Raw genomic sequence first — 23841 nt, 5'->3', positions numbered from 1 at the left:
CATCTCAACCTAGATGAGGGAGATAACCCTGTTGATCAAACTCTCTACCGCTCTATGATTGGTAGCATGTTATATTTGACCGCATCTAGGCCCGACATCATGTTTAGTGTGTGTATGTGTGCTAGGTTTCAAGCTAATCCTAAGAAAACTCATTTAATTGCCATAAAAAGAATCCTTTGGTATCTTAAGCACACACCAAGCATTGGCCTTTGGTATCCCAAAGGAGCTATATTTAAATTAGTAGGCTATTTCGATTCGGATTATGCCGGTTGCAAAGTTGATAGAAAGAGCACATCCGGAGGGTGCCATTTGCTTGGTAGATCACTTGTGTCTTGGTCCTCCACGAAGCAAAATAGTGTGGCTTTGTCCACCGCCGAAGCAGAATACATTGCGCGGGTGCTTGTTGTGGACAAATACTTTACATGAAACAAACTTTGCTAGACTATGGTGTAGTCATAGATAAAGTACCCCTTTTGTGCGACAATGAAAGTGCGGTAAAACTTGCAAATAATCCGGTTCAACACTCTCGCACCAAGCACATAGATATCCACCATCACTTTCTTAGAGATCATGTTGCTAAAAATGATATATCACTAGAAGGTGTAAGGACCGAGGATCAATTGGCGGATATCTTCACTAAACCGCTAGATGAGGCAACATTTTGTAGATTGCGGAATGAGCTCAATGTGCTTGATTTTAGTAACTTCACTAAAAGATGAGCAGACTCAGGAGCCTCAGCCAGCTCAGCAGACTCAGGAGCCACAGCCAGCACAGCAGTCTTAGGAGGGTGAGTAGGTCTAGCAGACCGAGAGACAGAGCAGGCACCTCAGCCACAGTTACACCGCTCTAGTCATACTCATGTCCTAGTTTTACCGAGGCCAGCCACTCAGCATAGGGGTTCTCATCCACCGCCTCGACCACAGGGTCCGCCTCCAGTGACCCATCTTGACCTAAGGGCCACCACGGCCAAGTAGGTGCAGCAGCTGAGGTTCGTGGACTTTGAGGTGTGGTTTCCACCCAGGAGGGATGAGAGAGCATCAGAGGGATTCTATACACCCCTACAGGAGAACTTCTATAATGCTTATCTGAACAGCAGAGCAGTTTTTAGATCACAGAGGGTGTGCAACATCGAGTCTATTGTTGCAGCAGCTAGAGAGCACATTCACCCCTACCTTGCATATCTGCTAGGGCTGACAGATTTGATTGGACGGACTGGATTATATGTTCCATCTTGGGTTCGTCAGTTCTATACATCTCTCTGGATTGACCCACAGCACAGGTTCATTCACTTTGCATTTGGAGGCAGAGACTACCGGCTAACGAGGACTAGGGCCAGGGAGATTCTGAGGCTTCAGGAGTAGCCAGTCAGGCTCCATGAGGTGTGCTATGGACAGACTGCACCCCCCAGATGCCCTCATGGTGGTATGGTACCGCCTACGGACTTGGTTCGTCACTGTTTCACAGAGCATTTTGGCGAGGGGTCGAGGAGGAACCCCAGTGATCTCACGCCCACCGCTCGTGTGATTGAGGCTATTATGAGAAGGACTTTACTTCTGAGGATGGGATACAGAGAGGGATTGACTCGTATTCAGCTATGGCTTATCAACTCTCTGATGTAGCAGACAGTCTTTGATATCTGGGATCTTCTTCTGTCAGAGATGGAGGACACTATAGCTGAGGGCTTTAGAGGTCATAGGCAGCTACCCTATGCTCACTGGATCACATTCCTTATTCGCAGAACAGTTATAGTTAGGCCGCCTGATATGATGGCTAAGTATAGTGGTGCCACTATAGAGTTTCCTGCTTATAACCTGACTCAGATGATCCACCATAGTACATCACAGGCACCTAGCCAGCTGCGTCATCTCCCAGAGGTGCTAGAGACTATAGCCCAATAGGACAATATTATCAGGGGTATTGCAGCCACAGAGGAGGAGCAGCTTGCTCAGTAGGAGGGGTTGGTCACTAGCGAGCCTAGTGACAGTTCTGATGATGACTACCAGCCTATTCCTCAGATGCCTCCACGATGACATGATGTTGAGGCCAGCAGTTCCAGTTCAGCACCACCTGCCCCGTAGACAGACCCTGCTCTTCATGCTATACTTGAGCGGATGAGGCAGGACCAGGCATGATAGGCTCAGGAGATAGCTGCTACATTTGCTCAGTTCCAGACTCGGCAGGATGAGTTCCAGCGACAGCAGCTTGTTATTCAGCAGTAGACATAGGCACTACAATAGCAGCAGCAGGCTATGCATCAGCAGCAGATCCTCATGCAGCAGCAGCTTCTCGGATTCATGCAGCATGTAGTGACAGCGATTGGGGCACCACCGCCACAGGTTTCACCCTAGCTTGGTCAGCCTGCCACCACGTCGATGACTCTAGCATTACAGCCCAGTGGGCTTCAGAGTCAGGGACAGCCTGTTCAGAGTATGCCCTAGAGATAATCATAGAGATGATTATATTATCTTGTATCCATGTATATTATGAGTTCATTGAATTTCCATTAAAGACAACCTGTATCGATTAGCAATTATGTGAATTGTTTGTAAAACTCTTTTACTTGAATGGTTATTCTAATGTTGTCCTTGGTCAGAGTTCGTGTGTGGACACACATGAATAATAGATCAACACATTATTAGTTGATGACTATGTTTCACAAGTCATAGACATGGAGATGTCAAACTAATAATGTAGGCACATGTATGACATGGGGCTGGACTGACCCAACGTGAGATGTCATTATTATCTCTATTCACATCATGTACATTATGTCCTTAAACCTAAGATTGTTGTATGTATTCAAGATGTGAAACGACCTACTCAGGGACTATCAAACGCTACTCCATAACAGGGTAGTTATAAAGGTGGTTTTTGGGTTTGTCGGGAAACGTGCTATGAGACATAGACAATCAAGATGGAATTTGCCCCTCTCTATATATGAGAGAGATATCACTGGATCACTCTAATGATTAGATCAAGAAATGCATGGCCGTGCTTGGGTTAAGTGTTAACCTATGAGTTGGACCAAATATCGTGAGGCAAGGAAATAACAAGTATGTGGTTTTGTGGTGGTTCGTCTGATATGATCTTTGCATACGCATAGGAGTTGACATGCCTTGCTAGAGGCCGCTATCAACTAATGGCCGAGTAGGAGTACTCGGGCCATGTCTATGTGTGTGTGAACCCATAGGGTCGCATGCTTAAGGGGCTGGAAGCCTAGTTCGGATTAGATCCGAATTAGACAAGGCTTAGGGTTACTAATGGGCCTCCAACTCGGGAGCTCATTAGGGACGACTATAAATATGTGGGGTGCGGCAACGGGGCAAATTGATCCATGCCTTTTGGTAGCTGTCGCCGCCCATCCTACGCCCGCACCTGCTGCTCCTCGTGGACCTAGCAGTCCGGAGGCGCAACACTTCCTCCCTGTACGTGTGGATACCTCAGAGGTGCTGCATCTGGAGCACAAGGACGAACCGCACGAAGGGGACGGACGGACGGACGAGCTCGCAACTGCACGGCACTGCTACAATGTGTTCGACTACATCGAGTCGCTTCCGCTGCACCTGTGCGTCTAGTGGTAATCCCGTGATCTATAACTAGCAGTAGATCCTGGTTTATGAGGTCGAAATTTTTGTTTTCTGGCTAGCGTAGCATCCTCATAACCCTTCAGTGGTATCAAAGACATTACTGCGTCGTTATAGGTTCAGATGAGTGCGTATGGAGATATGCGCGGTTGTAGATGAGTCTCTGATCATGGTTCGTGATTTTACCGTGTTGGTCTTGTAACGATCTACTCGTACCGGTCGGAATTCCACCATCCGAGTTAAGTGATACATGTAAATCCAGTCATGGCAAGATGGAGATCAATTAGATTGATCGAATTGAACCTAGGTCAAGTGCCGAACGCATGTGATGCGCAACGGTGATAGATTGGATCTACTGCCTGGCGCCGGGGTGCAAGAAAAAGTGTTGTTCGGTAAAACAGCCATAACTTTTGCATACGACCTCGGATTGAGACGAATTCTATATGAAAATTGTAGAGAAATTTTTTTTACATCCGACGCTGAAATTACATTTGCAAAAAAAGGCCGGGAAGATGGTGTTTTTGGCGTTTTAAGATTAGACGTCGGAATCGATTAACTCTGTTTTGCAGGAATTTATGACTGGTATAGCCCTTATGTGTATGTGATGCATGTATGTAATTAATTCATGGCTTGCATGTCATGAGTATGACAATATGGCTGGGGCCACTAAGATATTGTCAAATTGATGTGATGGCCTGCGTGCCAAACTGTGATGATCCTATCCGCGACTATGTAATCTTCTTCACTGCCTTGCGTTAGTGATAGCTAGTCTTGGTGGAATCATCACTGAAGGATGGCATACATGGATCATGGAGATGGAGATCATCATGAGGAATAGTTCGATGGAGATGGAGATCCCCAAAGGAACATTGGGCTATACCATGTCATATCCCTGTGTTAATGTTGTTCTTACTATATTCTACTTTCACGTGGGATAATGTTTTTGTCTAAATGCGATGGTGAAGTAGAACGATCCCTCAGCAATGTTTAAGTTAAAATGCTTCCCCAAACCTTGCACTGTCAGGTGTCTTGTACAATTGGTGGTGGGTCTATGAAATTAGGGTGCCACTGGTTTTCCTTGACTAGACAGGTTCGTATCGGATACTTACAGCAGAAGGGTTGGTTACTTGAACAAGGTCATCCTAACGGTTAGGGACCTTGGAGCATGAGTAGTTGGGCACCAAAGCATAGAGATGCTACCCAACAACAAGAGTCATATGTGATATGATTAGCAAAGAGTTGCTTACCAATCTACCATGTCTTCTAGCAGTGATGCTAAAGCTCACTAGTAGACTTGTTAGTTGTGGGTCTTGAATCACTAAGTTTCAATAGAGGGATATAGATTTTAGTGGGAGTAGATTATATTAAAGTTTTAATATTGTTTACTCTATCTTGGATACATTGTATTAGTATTTTGCATTACTTTTGTTGTAGATAAATGGCACCTAGCAATCAACCATTTACTTTGCGTTCAATTCTTGAGAAAGATAAGTTGAATGGAACAAACTATGTGGATTGGATCCGCAACCTGAGAATTGTTCTCAGGACAAAGAAAAAGGAAGAAATTCTAGACACCCTATTACCAGATGAGTCTGCTGATAATTCACCTGTTGCAAAGAAAAACACTTACAAGAAAGCGTGTGATGCTGATCTTGAAGTGAGTTGCCTTATGCTTGCTTGTATGGAACTAGATCTGCAGTTGCAGTTTGACAATAATCATGCAACGCATGATATGATCGTGGCGCTCAATGATATGTTCTAGACTCAAGCCAGGACTAAAAGGTTTAATGTCTCAAAGGCTTTTGCTGAAACCAAGCTGGCAGAGGGCGCAGCGGTTGGGCCACATGTGATCAAAATGGTTGGTTACACTCAGAGGTTGGAGAAGCTAGGCTTCCCAATTGGCCCTGAATTAGCTACTGATTTTATTCTCGCGTCTCTTCCGCCCAGCTATGGAAATTTCATCGCGAACTACCATATGCATGGGGCGAAGAAGGGCTTGATTGAGTTATGTGGCATGCTTAAAATAGCAAAGGCTGACATCAAGAAAGGTGCTGGCAGTAGCCATGTGATGGCGGTCCAAAACAAGCCTAAGTTTAAGAAGAAGGGCAATTCTTGGAAGAAGAAAAAGGGCAAGGCTAAAGATGAGATCTCTAAGCCAAACCCACCTGGGCCCAAGGCTGGACCACCTGTTGATGCTGAGTGCTTTCATTGTCATGGGAAAGGTCACTAGAAGAGGAACTGCAAGCTGTACCTGGAATCCATTAAGGATCGCGGCAGTAAAGGTACTCCTGCAGCTTGTACACTTATTGTTTATGTTACAGACATTTTCCTTGCTAATTCTTATATTAATTCTTGGGTATTTGATACCAGATCGGTTGCTCATATTTGCAATACGATGCAGGGAATGATAAGAAGTAGAAGCGTGGAAAAGGGAGAAGTTGATTTCCGCGTGGGCAATAATGCAAGAGTTGCTGCGTTGAACGTCGGGACGATGCAACTCCACCTCCCATCAGGATTTACTATGGAGTTGAATAATTGTTATTTTATTCCTAGTTTAAGTCAAAACATTGTGTCACCTTCATGTTTGATGAAGGATGGTTATTCATTTGTGGGTAAAGACAATGGTTGTGTGATCTCTAAAAATAACATGTTTGTGGCTTCTCCATCCATTGTGAATGGGTTATTTATTTTAAATCTTGAAGATGGTCCTGTCTGTAATATAAGTGCTAAAAGGCCTCGGCTTAATGAGTTAAGTCCTACCTATATGTGGCATTGTCGTTTAGGTCATATAAGTGAGAATCGCATGAAGAGGCTCCATTCTGATGGGATTTTAACTTCTTTTGATTTTGAATCATACGAGACATGTGAGGCTTGCCTGCTGGGCAAGATGACCAAGATGCCTTTCACAGGTTTTCCTGAGAGGGTGGCAGACTTGCTGGAACTCATACATACTGATGTATGCGGACCAATGAGTACGATAGCAAGAGGCGGATTCCAATATGATGAGGACATGACACCATCGGATACGACCATTGTTTATAAGGTGAGCTCGTTCCTACATTTGCATAGTGATTTTTGGTATAATTCACTTGGTTTCACATGTACATGTCGTTATTTGAATGTAGGTACAAATATGTCTCAACGTGCAAGTTCATCAAAGTTGAATTTTCGGTTCATCGGTAGCTCGACAGTGCTTCATTGGGAAGGCCATAACTCAGCCATCTGGAGTGCGATCAAGGTCAATGAGCACTTGATGGAAAGCTTGTTTGATAAGATTTCAAATAGATCTGGTCTCATCTCAATATCACAACAGCAAGGCCTCCAAACCATCAAGATATTCTGTCGCTATTTCTGCTGGGAGCTACACTGTCGTTATGGGCTTGTTATTCATCCTTGGGTCCTTGGCCCAAGTGGGAGCACACCCCAAGGACTTGGAGAACCCACCAAGAAAGCCCTTGGACGTCCTCCTCCTTGGCCACCACCTTAGGAGGCCAGCAAGAACGTCCAAGCCAAGCCGGAGGCCCAGTCCAACTTTAGCTCGAGTCCATCTCAGGCTCCAGGACCAGCGTGTAGTAAAATGGATGTCCAGGTCGCATACGAACTCCGTTTTTTGATGATCCACATATGGATGGAAAGATAATTTCATAAGGAAACCAATGGAAGTGGTCCCACAGCAAAATTACATCAGAATCAACAGGAATAGTTGAAACAAGTTGACATCTAGAATCTATCACGGCGCTGCGTCGTCGTCTTTTGGGCCATTGGGCCTTGTAACGTGTTGGGACACCTTTAGGACGTGAAGAGGGATCCTTGGACGCCCCTTAGGCTCTATAATCAGTAGCCACCACCTACATTAGGTTTTGGGTTTTGCTTAGATTAATCTGTCAAGAACAGTTTTGCCGTTCATCGGTTTGTGAGACCCCAACTTCGTGAGATAATCATTCATCTGCAATTTGGTTACGTTCTTTCTTGTTCTTGCTTGTGTTCTTTGTTGCGCAGGCAGGGATTAGCCTTCTTGGCGAGGTCAACCTGGTTCGTGACTTGGTTGATAACCAGAGGAGCTGTGGTGCTAAGATTGTAGGGTTCGATCTTTCGATCTGAAGCCAGATCGATGTGTCATTCTCCGCCACAACGATAGTTACCATCACTTGACGGAAGATCGGGATCCCCGTCACCATTAAGTGGTAATCAGAGCTTCAGGTATAGCGTCAAGTTCGCATCTTACCCTTAGTTCGAGTGTTTTTGCTTTTATCCCATAGTCCAATGCCATATTTGTTTCCTATCCTATAACCATCCGCGCCATAGCCTTTGCATGATTCAGTTTCAGAGTCTGCTTTGTTGAGTTTGTGTCCTAGGTCAAAGTCTTGTTGCTGGTTTAGATTGTGTTCTTTTCTAATTTGTGTTGATACCTCCACCCGCCGCTATTCCGTATCACCATCGGTTTGCATCTTGTGTCCACTAAATCCCTGATTCGAGCAGCTTCCTCAAAACAGTCATAACTTTTGTATCCGAACTCGAAACAGGAAAAAATTTATATCTATGGAGAACACCAGAAAATTTTAGATCTATTTCATCCCAGCGTTGCTGGGTTCGCAAAAATTAGATTTGCGAAATTCGATTAGGAAAATTGAGTTTCTGGGCCCACAAGTTTGGTATGCTTTTTAGCACAGTCCTAATTTTCTATAGGCCACATCTTTTATTCAATTGAGCTCAATTTTTTTTGTGGTTTATTCTTGTGTGCTCCTTGCTAAGAAAAAAATATCAAAAGAGGAAAAGCAAGAAAAAAAGATTGGACAAAAAATAAAAGAAAAAAATAGTAAAAGAGAATAGAAGATATCGAAAAGGAGCACATAAGGAACACTCAATAGCTATATTGTTTGTGATACCTTTTGCCTTGTTCACATCCGTTGCTACCTTTGATACTTGTTTTCTTTCATCCTTGTTTCCTCTCTTGTTTATCACAACTGGTGATAGGAACACGTATAGGCCAGCAACTAGGACAAGTGCTCTGGACATTTATTCAATATTGCTGTCTGTCACTGACTTGTGTGCCACATATACATATTTGTTCTTTTGTGTGCCTCCCAAGCTCCACATATACTTTAGATCTGTACAGAAAAAGACCCTTGCAATCTTGGTGTCACACCCTCACAGGTATCACGTACCAGCCACCGGTTGTACCGTCCACTGCTTTGCGTTGGTAAGAACCTTGTAAGAGCTTGATAAGGTGTTTCCTTTTGCTGTGATCTTGAGAGGCAGCACCACTCCACCTATGTAGTAGGATTATTAGGGATAACCTTCACTGTTTGTTGCTATGTTTTGTGTCTACGATGGCAGGTGATGATGAACATAAGACGCCCAAAGACTTCAAGGAGTGCGTCAGCCAAGAGCAACTACAATCTGTTATAGAACATGCTCATAAGGATATGAGCGAGGCAATTGCCAAGGCTGTAACCAACACGCTCAATGACCTCAAGCTCGGTAGCACTCTTGAGAGATTGGACAAAAGAGTGTCCACATTAACCGACAGGATAGTTGCATTGGAAAACTGTCCAGCACCCGATGAAGATGTGAACGACGATGATGAGATGTATGATACCGATGGTAATGTTGATCGAGCAGCAACAAGGAGAAATAGATTACATCTTTGTCTTCACACAAACACCGCAGGTATGGGTGGCGCTCGACACTTCAACCGCCATCAAGGTAATCGTAATCGTGCTCCCAATGATCCTTATGCAAAGGTTAAATTTACCATACCTTCTTTTTCGAGACAATATGATGCTGAGGGATACCTTGATTGGGAGATGACAGTAGAGCAAAAGTTTAGTGCCCACCTTGTACCTGAGCAATATAGAGTTCAACAAGCTACTAGTGAGTTTAAGGACTTTGCCATTATTTGGTGGTATGGGCTAGTTGCAGAGGATGTTTTACCTGGTACATGGGAAGAACTTAAGATAGCTATGCGTGATCGTTTTATTCCTCCTTCTTATAAACATGAATGGCATAACAAATTGCAGTGCTTAGAGCAGGGCAATATGTCTATCCAAGAATATTATACAGAGTTTCAAAAGTGTGCAATACGTTGTGGGATAGTAGAGGACATGGAAGATACCATTGTTCGTTTTTTTGGTGGTTTGAGGCATGAAATACAAGATATTGTTTTCCATAAAGAATTTTATACTCTCAAACGTTTGTTCCAGCTTGCTATGCTTGCAGAAAAAGAATTGCAAGAATGTCAGCAAAAGAACCATACCAACATTGGCGACAACCTCAACTAGATTTTAGCAAGGGTGGAGCAACCATTTGCGAAGGTTGAGACTGCGATAAAAAGGCGAGTGGTTACTTTCGCCACTACAACAACATCTTCACCACCACCACCTCCCACACATACTTTGGAGTCTGGTAAAACTTTAAACCATACTGAAAATGCACAAACTAATAGAGATAGAGCTGCTAATGAAAGGAAATAATTGGATGTTAAATCTGAATTGCCTTTGTCCAAAAATAATTATTCTAATAATGCTAGTGATAAAGAAGAGCTGTGTGAAAATGCTTTTATTATACGTATGCCACAACTAGTGAATGAGTATGATGCTTTGGCTTTGGAACCAATTACTTATGCTGAACATAAAAATTTGCTTCCCATTGCTACCGAAAAAGATGAAAAGAAATTATTGTATTCTTCAAATACTTTGGGTTATATTGAGTTTGATACTTTATATGCTCTTAGTAGTTTAGAAGAGAAACTTAAATGTGTTGAATTGTCATGGTTGTCTACTTGTACATATCATTTTATTGGAAAATATAATTGTAAAGGAGAGTATATGGTGCATCGTGTCTATATTTGTTCAAATCTGAAATCTCCTTATATTGTGCAAAAGTATGATCAACCAAAGGATTGCAATTGCTATAATCTTGTCATGTCGAGTTCTCCTAGTTTTGTTATAAAGAAACATGTTAAATTTCAAGAAGGGGAGCAATGTTGGCTACTACCAACAATGTTTTCTTCAGCTAATCCCAAACCGAGGACGGTTTGTTGTCAAGAAGGGGAGGATGATGAGGACATGACACCATCGGATACGACCATTGTTTATAAGGTGAGCTCGTTCCTACATTTGCATAGTGATTTTTGGTACAATTCACTTGGTTCCACATGTATATATCGTTATTTGAATGTAGGTACAAATATGTCTCAACGTGCAAGTTCCTTAAAGTTGAATTTTTGGTTCATCGGCAGCTCGACTGTGCTTCATTGGGAAGGCCATAACTCAGCCATCTGAAGTGCGATCGAGGTCAATGAGCACTTGATAGAAAGCTTGTTTGATAAGATTTCAAATAGACCTGGTCTCATCTCAATATCACATCAGCAAGGCCTCCAAACCATCAAGATATTCTGTCGTTGTTTCTGCTGGGAGCTACACTGTCGTTATGGGCTTGTTATTCATCCTTGGCACCCTGGCCCAAGTGGGAGCACACCCCAAGGACTTGGAGAACCCACCAAGAAAGCCCTTGGACGTCCTCCTCCTTGGACACCACCTTAGGATGCTAGCAAGGACGTCCAAGCCAAGCCAGAGGCCCAGTCCAACTTGAGTTCGAGTCCATCTCGGGCTCTAGGACTAGCGTGTAGTAAAATGGACGTCCAGGTCGCATATGAACTCCGTTTTTGATGATCCACATATGGATGGAAAGGTAATTTCATAAGGAAACCAATGGAAGTGGTTCCACAGCAAAATTACATCAGAATCAACAGGAATAGTTGAAACAAGTTGACATCTAGAATCTATCACGGCGCTGCGTCGTCGTCTTTTGGGCCGTTGGGCCTTGTAACGTGTTGGGACACCTTTAGGACGTGAAGAGGGACCCTTGGACGTCCCTTAGGCTATATAATCAGTAGCCACCACCTACATTAGGTTTTGGGTTTTGCTTAGATTAATCTATCAAGAATAGTTTCGCCGTTCATCGGTTTGTGAGACCCCAACTTCGTGAGATAATCATTCATCTGCAATTTGGTTGCGTTCTTTCTTGTTCTTGCTTGTGTTCTTCATTGCACAGGTAGGGATTAGCCTTCTTGGCGAGGTCAACCTAGTCTGTGACTTGGTTGATAACCAGAGGAGCTATGGTGCTAAGATTGTAGGGTTCGATCTTTCGATCTTAAGCCGGATCGGTGTGTCATTCTCCGCCACAACGATAGTTACCATCACCTGACGGAAGATCGGGATACCTGTCTCCAACACAATACTTCATAACCTTCACTGATGACTTTAGTAGATATGGCTATGTCTACTTAATGAAACATAAGTCTGAGACATTTGAAAAGTTCAAGGAGTTTTAGAGTGAAGTAGAGAATCAACGTGGCAAGAAAATTAAGGCTTTACGATCTAATCGTGGAGGCGAATATTTGAGCCATGAGTTTAGCAATCATCTAAAGAGTTGCGGAATTGTTCCATAGCTTATGCCACCTGGAACGCCTCAGAGAAATGGCATGTTCGAGCGACATAATCAGACTTTGTTGGACATGGTTCGGTCTATGATGAGCCAGTCAGACCTACCGTTATCATTTTGGGGATACGCTCTAGAAACAACCGCTTCCACATTGAATAGGGTACCATCTAAGTCAGTAGTTAAGACACCATATGAGATGTGGACTGGTAAGAGTCCCAGTTTGTCTTTTCTAAAAAATTGGGGTTGTGAAGTTTATGTCAAACGACTTATGACAGATAAACTAACACCCAAATCAGACAAATGCTTTTTCGTGGGATATCCGAAGGAAACTTTAGGGTATTACTTCTACAACCGATCATAGGGCAAAGTGTTTGTTGCTCGGAACGGTGTTTTCTTAGAGAAAGAGTTTCTCAAAAGAGAGAAAAGTGGACAAAAGGTGTATCTTGAAGAAGTTCAAGATGAGCCAGTTGGGAAGGACTCTACGAGTGATGCTAATGTAGCAAAACAAGTTGAGATACTCGTGGCAATAGAAACACCGCCACAACCATGAAGGTCAGCAAGAATCCATGAGTTGCGTGGGGATTTGTTATTGTTAGACGATGATGAACCTGTGACTTATGCGGAAGCAATGATGGACTCAGATTTCGAGAAATGGCAAAGTGCCATGAGATCCGAGATAGATTCCATGGGAAACAATCAAGTTTGGAACTTGGTTGACCCGCTTGATGGGGTTAGACCCATAGAGTGCAAATGGATCTATAAAAAGAAAAAGGATATGGATGGAAATGTTCACATCTATAAAGCTCGACTTGTTGCAAAGGGTTTTCGGCAAGTTCAAGGAATTAACTACGACGAGACTTTCTCGCCGGTAGCAATGCTTAAATCTATCCAGATCATTCTTGCAATAGCTGCTTATTTCGATTATGAGATATGGTAGATGGATGTTAAAACAACTTTTCTAAATGGAAATTTGGATGAGGACGTGTATATGATACAGCCTGAAGGTTTTGTTGATCCAAACAATGCTGGAAAAATATGCAAGCTTCAGAAATCTATTTATGGGTTAAAGCAAGCATCTCGGAGTTGGAACATTCATTTTGATGAAGTGGTCAAAGGGTTTGGCTTCCGTCAGAATGAAGAAGAACCTTGTGTTTATAAGAAGGAAAGTGGGAGCGCTGTTGTATTTTTGATCTTTTATGTGGATGACATATTATTGATTGGGAATGACATTCCTATGTTGCAATCCATAAAGACTTCATTGGATAATAGTTTTTCTATGAAGGATTTAGGAGAAGCAGCATATATTTTGGGCATCAAGATCTATAGAGATAGATCGAAGATGCTTATAGGATTAAGCCAAGATACGTACATTGACAAGGTGTTGAAACGATTCAACATGGAACAGTCCAAGAAAGGGTTCTTGCCTATGTCACATGGTATGCGCTTTAGCGATAAACAATGTCCTTTGACAGCTGATGAGCGAAAGCGCATGAGTAAGGTTCCATATGCCTCGGCAGTTGGTTCCATCATGTACGCCATGATATGTACTCGCCCAGATGTCTCATATGCTCTAAGTGTTGCGAGCAGGTACCAAGCTGATCCAGGAGAGAGTCACTGGACACTTGTTAAAAACATTCTTAAGTACTTGAGAATGACTAAAGATGTGTTCCTAATCTATGGAGGTGAGGAGGAGCTCATTGTAAATGGTTACACCGATGCTAGCTTCCAAACTAACATGGATGATTCATAGTCTCAATCAGGTTTTGTGTTCACAATAAATGGTGGTGCTGTAAGTTGGAAAAGTTCCAAGCAGGAGACGGTGACCGATTCTACAACAGAGGCCGAGTACATTGTAGCTTCTGGAGCTACGAAAGAAGGTGTTTGGATGAGGAGGTTCCTCATTGAACTTGGTGTGTTTCCGAATGCGTCTAGCCCATTGAATCTACATTGTGACAACAATGGGGCAATTGCACAGGCTAAGGAGCCAAGGAATCACCAAAAGAGCAAACATGTACTGCGAAAATTTCACCTCATTCGAGAGTTCGTTAGACGAGATGAGATCAAGATGTGCAAGATACACACAGATTTGAATGTTGCAGATCCTTTGACAAAGGCTCTTCCACAGCCTAAGCATGAGGCGCACATAAGAGCTATGGGTATTAGATATCTTCTAGATTAACTCTAGTGCAAGTGGGAGATTGTTAGGAGTATGCCCTAGAGATAATCATAGAGATGATTATATTGCCTTGAATCCATGATATATTATGAGTTCATTGAATTTCCATTAAAGACAACCTGTATCGATTAGCAATTATGTGAATTGTTTGTGAAACTCTTTTACTTGAATGGTTATTCTAATGTTGTCCCTGGTCAGAGTTCGTGTGTGGACATACATGAATAATGGATCAGCACATTATTAGTTGATGACTATGTTTCACAAGTCATAGACATGGAGATGTCAAACTAATAATGTGGGTACATGTATGACATGGGGCTGAACTGACCCAACATGAGATGTTGTTATTATCTCTATTCACATCATGTACATTTTGTCCTTAGACCTGAGATTGTTGTATGTATTCGAGATGTGAAATGACCTACTCAGGGACTATCAAATGCTACTCTGTAACAGGGTAGTTATAAAGGTGGTTTTTGGGTTTGTTGGGAAACATGTATGAGACATAGACAATCAAGATGGAATTTGCCCCTCTCTATATATGAGAGAGATATCACTGGATCACTCTAATGATTAGATCAAGAAATGCATGGCCATGTTTGGGTTAAGTGTTAACCTATGAGTTGGACCAAATATCGTGAGGCAAGGAAATAACATGTGGTTTTGTGGTGGTTCGTCTAATATGATCTTTGCATACGCATAGGAGTTGACATGCCTTGCTAGAGGCCGCTATCAACTAATGGCCGAGTAGGAGTACTCGGGCCATGTCTATGTGTGTGTGAACCCATAGGGTCGCACGCTTAAGGAGCTGGAAGCCTAGTTCGGATTGGATCCAAATTAGATAAGGCTTAGGGTTACTAATGGGCCTCCAACTCGGGAGCTCATTAGGGATGCCTATAAATATGTGGGGTGGGGCAACGGGGCAAATTGATCCACGCCTTTTGGTAGCCGCCGCCACCCATCCTACGCCCGCACCTGCTGCTCCTCGTGGACCAAGCAGTCCGGAGGCGCAACGCTTCCTCCCAGTACATGTGGATACCTCGGAGGTGCTGCATCTAGAGCACAAGGATGAACCACATGAAGGGGACAGACGAACGGATGACCTCACAACTGCACGGCACTGCTATGATGCATTCGACTATATTGAGTCGCTTCTGCTGCACCTGCGCGTCTAGTGGTAATCCTATGATCTATAACTAGCAGTAGATCCTGGTTTATGAGGTCGAAATTTTTGTTTTCCGGCTAGCGTAGCATCCTCATAACCCTTCATAGCCACCAGCACAGTATGCTTCACCGACAGAGCAAGTGTCCCAGTGGTTCGCTTCGCCAGTGGTAGCCCCGCAGTTCACACCACTCTAGACGGGCTTCACACCGGCACAGATGTCGTTGCTGCTTGAGCCAGACACGTTAGTCTCTAGGAGTCTTGGAGCCTCCTTCAGTGAGTTGACAGGGCAACCCACTCCTCCATACCTGCATGTTCTAGGTCCTTCTATGGCTGCACCTATCACAGCGACGACAGAGACGCTCCCCTCCTCCGTGGCATCATCAGAGCCAGCTGCTTCAGCTATTCCAGCATAGACTACAGCAGCACCAGTTCCTGATCTGACCCAGACTGCTTCAGCATCACTTCCAGCTATAGAGGGTCAGATAGCTTAGAGCTCTGGATCAGATGATGATGGCACCCAGTTCCACCTCGCTCCTCATAAATCAGTGCTCGGCTCGTCCGCTGCAGCCCCACCGACCGACCCTTAGGTTTTGGTGTTTAACGCCAAAGGGGGAGAGGGTTCAAGTATGTTAGGCTTAGGGGGAGCTATATCTAGGGGGAGCTTAGTTATTATATTAGCTTATCTATTACATTTGGAGTTTTTATGTGTGTGATACATTATGCATTCATGTTTACTACTATATTTATGTGACAATGATATATACGTGATCGTGATATATGACATGTGTGCTCTCTACTTTGAATTCTTTATATGTCATATCACTTGTGCTATGCTCATTTGCCTTTGCTTCCGCATTTTACTCCGATGCAAATGAGCTTCATTACTTGTACTCATGCTTATTTCATATCTTTTGAGTACTTCATGATGGATTGGGTCATATAAGCTTGTCTAACACTTTTGTTCTTATTGCCAAAATCTTATATGAACCAAGCATATTAAAAACCTCATCTCTTTCACATACTCGAGGTAGTATTGTCATCAATCACCAAAAAGGGGGAGATTGAAAGCATCTAGGCCCAGGTGTGTTTTGCATGATTACTGTGACTAACGTGTGTTTTGCAGAAACAATTGAGTTAGGTCACGGTAATGGAGATCAATTGGGCAACTATGGTTGTCATGCCCCTATGATGGAAATTGTTTTGGTTTTCAAAGGATGGACGACAAGGTTAAGGATGGACTAGTTCTAAGTGTCGATTGGAGTTGGAGAGACACTTAGAGTAGTTTAGGACTTTGTTTTTCCTTTGGCCGTTGTAACACCCCAGGTGTTTGGCTTCCACATTTGCACTTGCATTTCATGAACATGAGCATCATTCATCCATTCATGAGCTTATATTGCATGAAACATGTTTTCAAAACATTGCAACATATTGTTATATTTCATGTGTGTTTGTTTTATGAAATGAATAGTGTGCAACACTCAAGTGCAACATGTGCAACTCACTTTAGTGAAACATGGTTAGTTAGTACTATACAACAAAATCATGAAACATGTGAAACATGACTTTGAAACAAAGGTAACATTTCACTTGTTTTTCCTTGTTTCAATGCATGTGATGCTTGATTTTGGTGTGACCAATGTGTGGTGTGGCTAATTATCCTCTTAAGCAACTTAGTTATACTTAGAATGTCATTAGGAACAATGTTCATGTTGATCATTTTGCCTAATTAGGTTTCCAAGTCATGGTTTGACTACTTTAGACCCCTAGAGCTCCTGGGTTTGACTATTTAAAAAGTATAGCTTAGATTGTTTGCATGTCTGAGCAACCTAAAGCAAAGTTGTAGCAAATTTTATGAGGAACAAACTTTGTTTAGGAGCCAAGTCATGAAAATGTGCAGAACATGCTCAAAAAGGACCCACAAGTCAGTTTGAGGTCTATTTGGAAACTCTAAAAATTTTCTAAGTCATAAACGACGATTTCAGTTTCATGTGCTCAACTTTGGCATGATTTTTCTCATGATCCTTTGAGAATTAGGTCTTGGTCCTTTAATAGAAATTGAAGATGGTATGAAGGGCTACAACTTTCATTTATATTGTTTTCACTGATTCTTCATGGTTTAGGAGATCAAGCACTGTCAATTCTTGCTAGCAGACCTTGATCTCTTAATTGAATCGGAGCTACAGTGCCGACCGGCAACAGAGACTGGCCACCGCGTGGCTGCCATGCGCCGTGGCTAGCCTGATGCCGTTGCCCGGTGTCCTCAGCTTGAAGCCATGTCCCTCTGCCCTCCCAGCGCTCGCATTCACTCTCCTTCGCCCCCTCCGCTCACCGCAGCAGCAGCGCGCCGGCTTCGCCATTGCCGCCGAGCACGCGCTGTCGCCTAGCTCCCTCGCTACCATGAAAACGCTGCCTCCAGCTAGCCCAAAGCTCCACCATGTCCTCCTCTACCTCCTCCACCTCTTAGCTGAGCCTATCGAGTCGAGGTGAGGGCACATTTGTCACTTCCGCCACCACCGCCATGAGCGCGACCTCGCCGGAGTTCGAGGCCGCCGTGGTCAGGATACTAGGGTCCCTCTCATCCTCCTTTTCCTACCTAGCTAGCTCCGTGGTGACCTCGTGAAGCTCATACCGAGCTCAGAAGAGGCAATGGGGGCTCACCGTCGCTAGCACTGCCACAGGAGCTCCGTCGAGCCGCCGTGCGCCATGGCCGCCTTACCTAGAGTCCGCTAGAGCTTAGGGTTAGTAGGTCAATCGATGCGGGAGATCATGGCGAGCACGGAGGTACCCTCCTCGTCGCCGGTGAAGCCGCCAATGGTGAGCTTCGCTGCTGCCACGCCGTCATAGCCGCCTCCCCTGTTTCCTCTCACTGACCTGTGGGGTCATCTAACCCGAGGGCCCCGCTTGTTAGTGACTGAGTATTAGAAGCTAGTTCAAATATTTCCTGTTTTGATGCTGTTTTGTAAAAATTGTATCTCCAGTTTTGTAGATCCAAAGTGAGTGGTTCCAATTTTGTTAGGATCTTGGTGAAGTGTAGTATTTAGGAAAGATATAACATGAACACTTGTAGTGGAAGTTTTGGATGAATTAAATTGAAACTTGAAATGTGTTTTCAAATGCATGCAAATTTGTTTAAATTATATCTTGAGTTCATGTCCTCCAAAAATTGTGAAATTTTGTTGGTGAGCTACTCTTGCTTAGTAGAAGCTCTGGTAAAAATTTGAGAGTCATTGCATGTATGGGTTTTGAGTTATAGATTTTCCTTTTATCATTGAATGATCCTTGTGTAAATTTTTGTAATTTATCTATGAATCCAATGACCATGAAATTTTGTGGGGAATGTCCTAGTACCTTAAGGTTGCTAGGAAAAATATAAAATCTGTTGCTTGACACTTTTCACTAGGGTTTCCTAATTATGTCATTTTAAGCCTTTGTCTTGTCATTTTTGTGTAGGATGTTATACTTGCTCAAGTGATGTGAAATTTTTATAGTAGTCTACTTGGATCATGTAGTACCTGTCGATGTTTGACCACCGATAGCCTGCCATGGGGGTCTCCGAGGCAGTATGTTCGGGCTTCAGCGTATGTAGAACTTGACGGTTAACGCAAGAGAATCGATCTATCCTGGTTCAGACCCTCGATCGATGATCAAGTAATAGCCCTACGTCCAGTCGGCGTTAGCCTTTGCGTTGGATTGATTGTAAAGTGTTGCGTAGTACAATCATTGTCTTGAACTCCTGATCCAAGGAGCCCTGCCCTCCTTTATATAGTTAGGAGGCTAGAGTCCTAGTCGGTTTACAATGAGAGTTCCTAGTAGGATTACAGAATAATACTACTACTAAGATTACAGGGGAAGAATCCTAGTTAGGCTAGTTCTTCTTCCTTCCTTACGGGGTATCCCGTGGGTCCCGCACCGACAAGCCCCTGAGCACTTCATGGTTGAGTTCTGGAAGCCTCGTCTTGTTCCTTCAAGTCTTGTCAAGCAGGAACAAGCGTCGTCCGAGTGCTTTCTTGAGCGAAACCGTGCAGCGCTTCATGAGATCTTCGCGTGGTGTGTACCTTTTTGAAGAAAAAAGTACCCCTATTTGGATGTAGCCCCCGAGCCTCTTGCTGTTTGGCACAAGGAGCTTGAGGGTCTTTTCTTGAAATCTCCCTTATTCTTCGTTGAAAGGCTCCCGAGCATATACCTAGTTTCCTTGTTGAAAAAGAGCTCTGATTTAGCTATGTTCGGGTTCTTTTTGTCAAAAAGAGATCGGATATAGCTATGTCCGGGTTCTTTTTATCGAAAAGAGCTCGGATATAGCTATGTCCGAGTTCTTTTTATCTTGTGGCCTTGAAGTCGTCTGTCTTGAAGAAGTGTTCTGAGTGACGTGCGATTTTTTAAAGGAAAAAGTGCACTCACTGAGTGTAGCCCCCGAGCCTCTTGCTATTTGGAACAAAAAGTTGGAGGGTCTTGAATCTGAGTTATTCGAAAGAACTGTATACCTTTCCTTTTGCAGCCCCAGAGCATATATCCGGGTTGTTTTGTTCAGGAAGAACTCGGATGTAGGGTCTTGGCGTATTTTCTGGTAGTCTGCTATTGTCAGATGTAGTTGTATGGTGGTGGTTGAGTGTAAATGCCTTTTGTTCATGGGTTGTACTGTGTTGGTATATTCTTCCGAATATGCTCATCTTCGAGTACTGTTCCCTCTCGCCTGAGTCTTCCATTATTGAGCCCTGTCTTTTCACTGTGTCCTTTGTTAGGCTTGTTTCATTGGTACTCCTAGTCCATATGCACCGCTCCTTTGATCTATAAATACCCTTCCGGAGTGCTTGTTTTCATCCATTGAACATTCTGTTGAAACCTTCGTAGTCATGAATATGGTAGTTTGTGAAGTAGAGCAGCCCCCGGGCGTGTTTTGTAGTTCCTGTGTGACTTGTCGTAGCTGGAGGAAGTCTTGTGATAGGGATTAGAGGTAGGCTAATCCCGCGCAGCAATGTACCAGGATGTACGTGGCGGTAGTTGGAGGAAGTCTTGTGATGTGGGCTTCGTTCCTTCATCTGGCAGTTCTGGGTTGATCCTCGTCGCCTGTCTTGAGACTGTCCGGTGCAGATCAACAACATATCTAGCATCACATCGGTCTTGGGTAGACAGATGCCTGCCGGCCTTCTCTGCTCCATGTTGTCCCGCCGTGCTGCTGATTTCCGCCTTGGATGCACTGCGTCCGTCCTTTGAAGAAAATAGTGTAGCCAAGGGCGGTTTGTCCTTCCGAGTAGCAATTTGGGACACGTAGTCATTCTAGAGCCTAGCTGTGTCCGGGTTCCTCTTTGCTACTTTGCTTTTTGTGGTACCGAGTTCGTTGGGTCTTGTAAGATTTGTAATCTTCTATTTTTGAAGTCGCTTGTAATGGAAAGAATCTTGTCTTCTGAGTTGTCATTTATTTTTCTGCTGTAGTCCTAGTTGTTCATGAGATTCCTGAGTTCATTCCGTAAGAACCGAGTTCTTATGTTCCTTGTGAGGTAGCCCTTCTTTTCTTCATGGTTGACGGGTTGTTTTTTGCAGTAACCTGATAACTCCGCTGTAGTGCTGGATGGATAAGTCTGAAATCTGCCTGTTGAATTGTACTGTTGTGTGGATTTGTGCCCTCCGTCATTTTAGCTGTGTCGTTAAATGGACCATTGCGTTCTCACATGGTGCTTTAACGGGCCTGGTGGGCTATTTTCATCGCTGTAAAATCTATTTAAAGACCCTTCATCTTCTTTTTCTTTACTGCCCTTCTCTTGCCTTGAAACCCTAGCTTTTAGAAATCCGCCGTCGCCATTGTCGCCGCCATGTTAGCGCTGCCGTCCAAGCCTTCTCTTCCCCTAGTTCCTTCTTGCCTCTGTTAGTACATGGTAGGAAGAAGGCTGCGAGCAAGTCTCAGGCAACCTTCGTGGACAAGGAGTCGTCTCTTTCCGTGATCGAGAACCAGGAGTTTGTGGCCATGAGGGCTGCCCAGAAAGCTTGGCCGGCTCCGACAACAACTAAAGACCAGCTCCGCAAGCTTACCAGCGATGGTCTGATCTAGAGCAAGGGCATTGCTGAATGGAGAGTTCTAGGTGAGCATCGGGTCCCTGCTCTAGGTCCTAGTGAGATTATCCTTTTCGTCTCTTTTATCCGTGCCGGTCTTTGCCTTCCTGCTTCCACCTTCCTTCATCAATTTCTTAGTTATTTTGGGGTTAGTCTGAACCATCTAACTCCCAATGTCGTCCTCCATCTTTCTGTTTTCATACATCTCTGTGAAGCTTTCCTTGGAATTCCTCCTTCTCCTTCTCTTTTCCGTCACTTCTTTCGTTTGAAGCCTCAACCTCGCCGTGAAGACACCAACGTTCTTGGTGGCTGTGGGATTCAGTTTCGCTAGGGTCTTAAAAGCAAATTCTTTGACTATGACCTGGTTGATTCTATGAGGGATTGACGTGCTAATTGGTTCTATGCTGCCAATTTGATTCCTTCTCTAGTCATACATTCTAGATCTGGTCCCTCGGTTAATGACCGGTGGGAAAAGAACTCCTTGATGCCGGCTGAGGTTCAGGCAATCTAGCCATTTCTCGATAGGATAAGTACTCTGAAATAGCAGGGTTTGATCAGCTTTCGTATTGTCTCGAGCTTTCTTCATTGCCATGTTCAGCCTCTGAAGGAGCGACAGAACCTTGGCTTTGAGTACTCTGGGGTTGAGGATCCTTCACGCATGGTCCCCACCCTTGAGTTGACTGACGAAGAGGTACTCGAGCGCCTTTAGAAGATGATGAAGGGAGCTAGCGTTGTCCCGCTTACTGTCTCCGAGTACTCTGCCAACAACCTGCCTCCAGCTATAAGTCGTTTTCTCTTTGTGCGGGTTCTTTCTATATTTCTTTTGTTGTATCCATTTTTGCTTAATTTTTCTTGTCTTGTTGTTTTATTCTTTTCGTAGGAATTAGGGTGCAACTTTGTTGACCCTATTCCCCTGGATGTCCTCCCTGCCGTGGTGAATACTGGGGAGAACCTTGCTGGGGCTTCTGTAACCAGTAAGTTCCTAATCACCACAGTGTTTCCTAGAGTTTCTTCCAGAGTTGTTGATGTATATGAAGAATATGTTCCTCATCCAGTCCCTCAAGGTCCTCATAGTGTCCCAAAGAGGGGGCGAGCGGATGGTTCTTCATCTGGTTTACCTGCTTCCAAGAAGTCTTGCCAACCAAGTACTCATCCAGGTACTCTAGTTGTAGCTAGCGTGCTCTTAGGTGAGCATATTAATACACTCTGTCCCTTTGTCTTCTTGTTTTTGTCTTGAACCGAGTTCTTTTGTTCTTTTTTCAGCTGGTGCTATGGTGGCCTTGGTCGAGACTGAGGAAGAAGAGGATGATGATGTGCCCCTTATCATGCAGCGATGAGTTGTTTTCTTATTTCCCTGCACTTGAAACCTTCTTTTTGTTTTGACTTTGGTTTTGATCTTTTTGTAGTAAGCGGTCGTCGGGTATGAGCTCTTCTGAGGCTCCTGCACCGGGTTCTTCTATAGCTCCAGAGCCGAGTTCTTCCGTAGCTCTGGTACTGAGTTCTTTCGGGGCTCTGGTACTAGCTATACCGCTCCTACCACCGAGTGGCGGGGACGTTTTTGCTGCCATGGTTCCTCCTATGAGGTCTTCTTTTTGTTTTACGAAGAAGAAGATAGCCGGGTGAGTGGATTCTGGTTTCGTCTCTTTGCTTTTGTTCTCCTTTTCTCTTGTTCCCATTGGCGAGTTTCTTTATCAACTTTCAGGCCTTCATCTTCTCTCATCCCTCCATTGACTTCTTGCCAGCCCTCTATTGTGCCACCAAGTACTGAGCCTCAGGACTCACAGCGCACTGTCGGTGAAGTGGTTGTGGGGGCGATAAGGCTTTCTAGTGACGATGCTGCTGCTGACTTGGCTACCCCGGAGGTGACCGTGGCCATTGCGGTCAACTCATCTAGGGAGGTAGCCAGGACTTCCCATGATGTGTCCTTGACCTTGTCTTCTTCGCATCGGCCGTCTTCTCCCTTCGCTCCTCTTTCTACTGAAGATGTGGTTCATCAATTTGACGCCACTCATCGGTTGTCAGAGTTGACCACTTCTTGGGGAGACTTCGCAACCTTTGCAACTTCTTTTGGAGAAAAACTCCAAGTAAGTTTTTTGAAGTTTTCTTTGGATGTTTGTCTTTCTCCTGTTCTTATGCCTTTTTTCTCTCTTTCTTTTTTTTCAGTCCTTCTCTCGGGACCATACCGGCTTCTTCTTCTCGTCGGAAACCAAGAAGTTGTCTTCTGAGTTGAGCGCCCTGAAGGCAGAGCTAGGTCTCTGCCAGGCCGAGATGGAGGCTGAGCGTCAAACGCATCAGAAGGAGGAACAAGGTCTTCATGCCTGGGTTGTTGAGGCCGAGAAGCAGAGGGATGCCGCTATCCAGGAGGCTTTAAAGAATTCAGAGGCCATGAAGAACTTGGAGGCCGTGAAGAAGGAGTGCAATGGTAT

This window comes from Miscanthus floridulus, chromosome 1 (assembly GCF_019320115.1).
Source record: "Miscanthus floridulus cultivar M001 chromosome 1, ASM1932011v1, whole genome shotgun sequence".
NCBI classification, from domain to species: Eukaryota; Viridiplantae; Streptophyta; class Magnoliopsida; order Poales; family Poaceae; genus Miscanthus; species Miscanthus floridulus.
The sequence above is the reverse complement of the archived record's forward strand: the minus strand, read 5'-3'. Positions refer to the sequence as shown.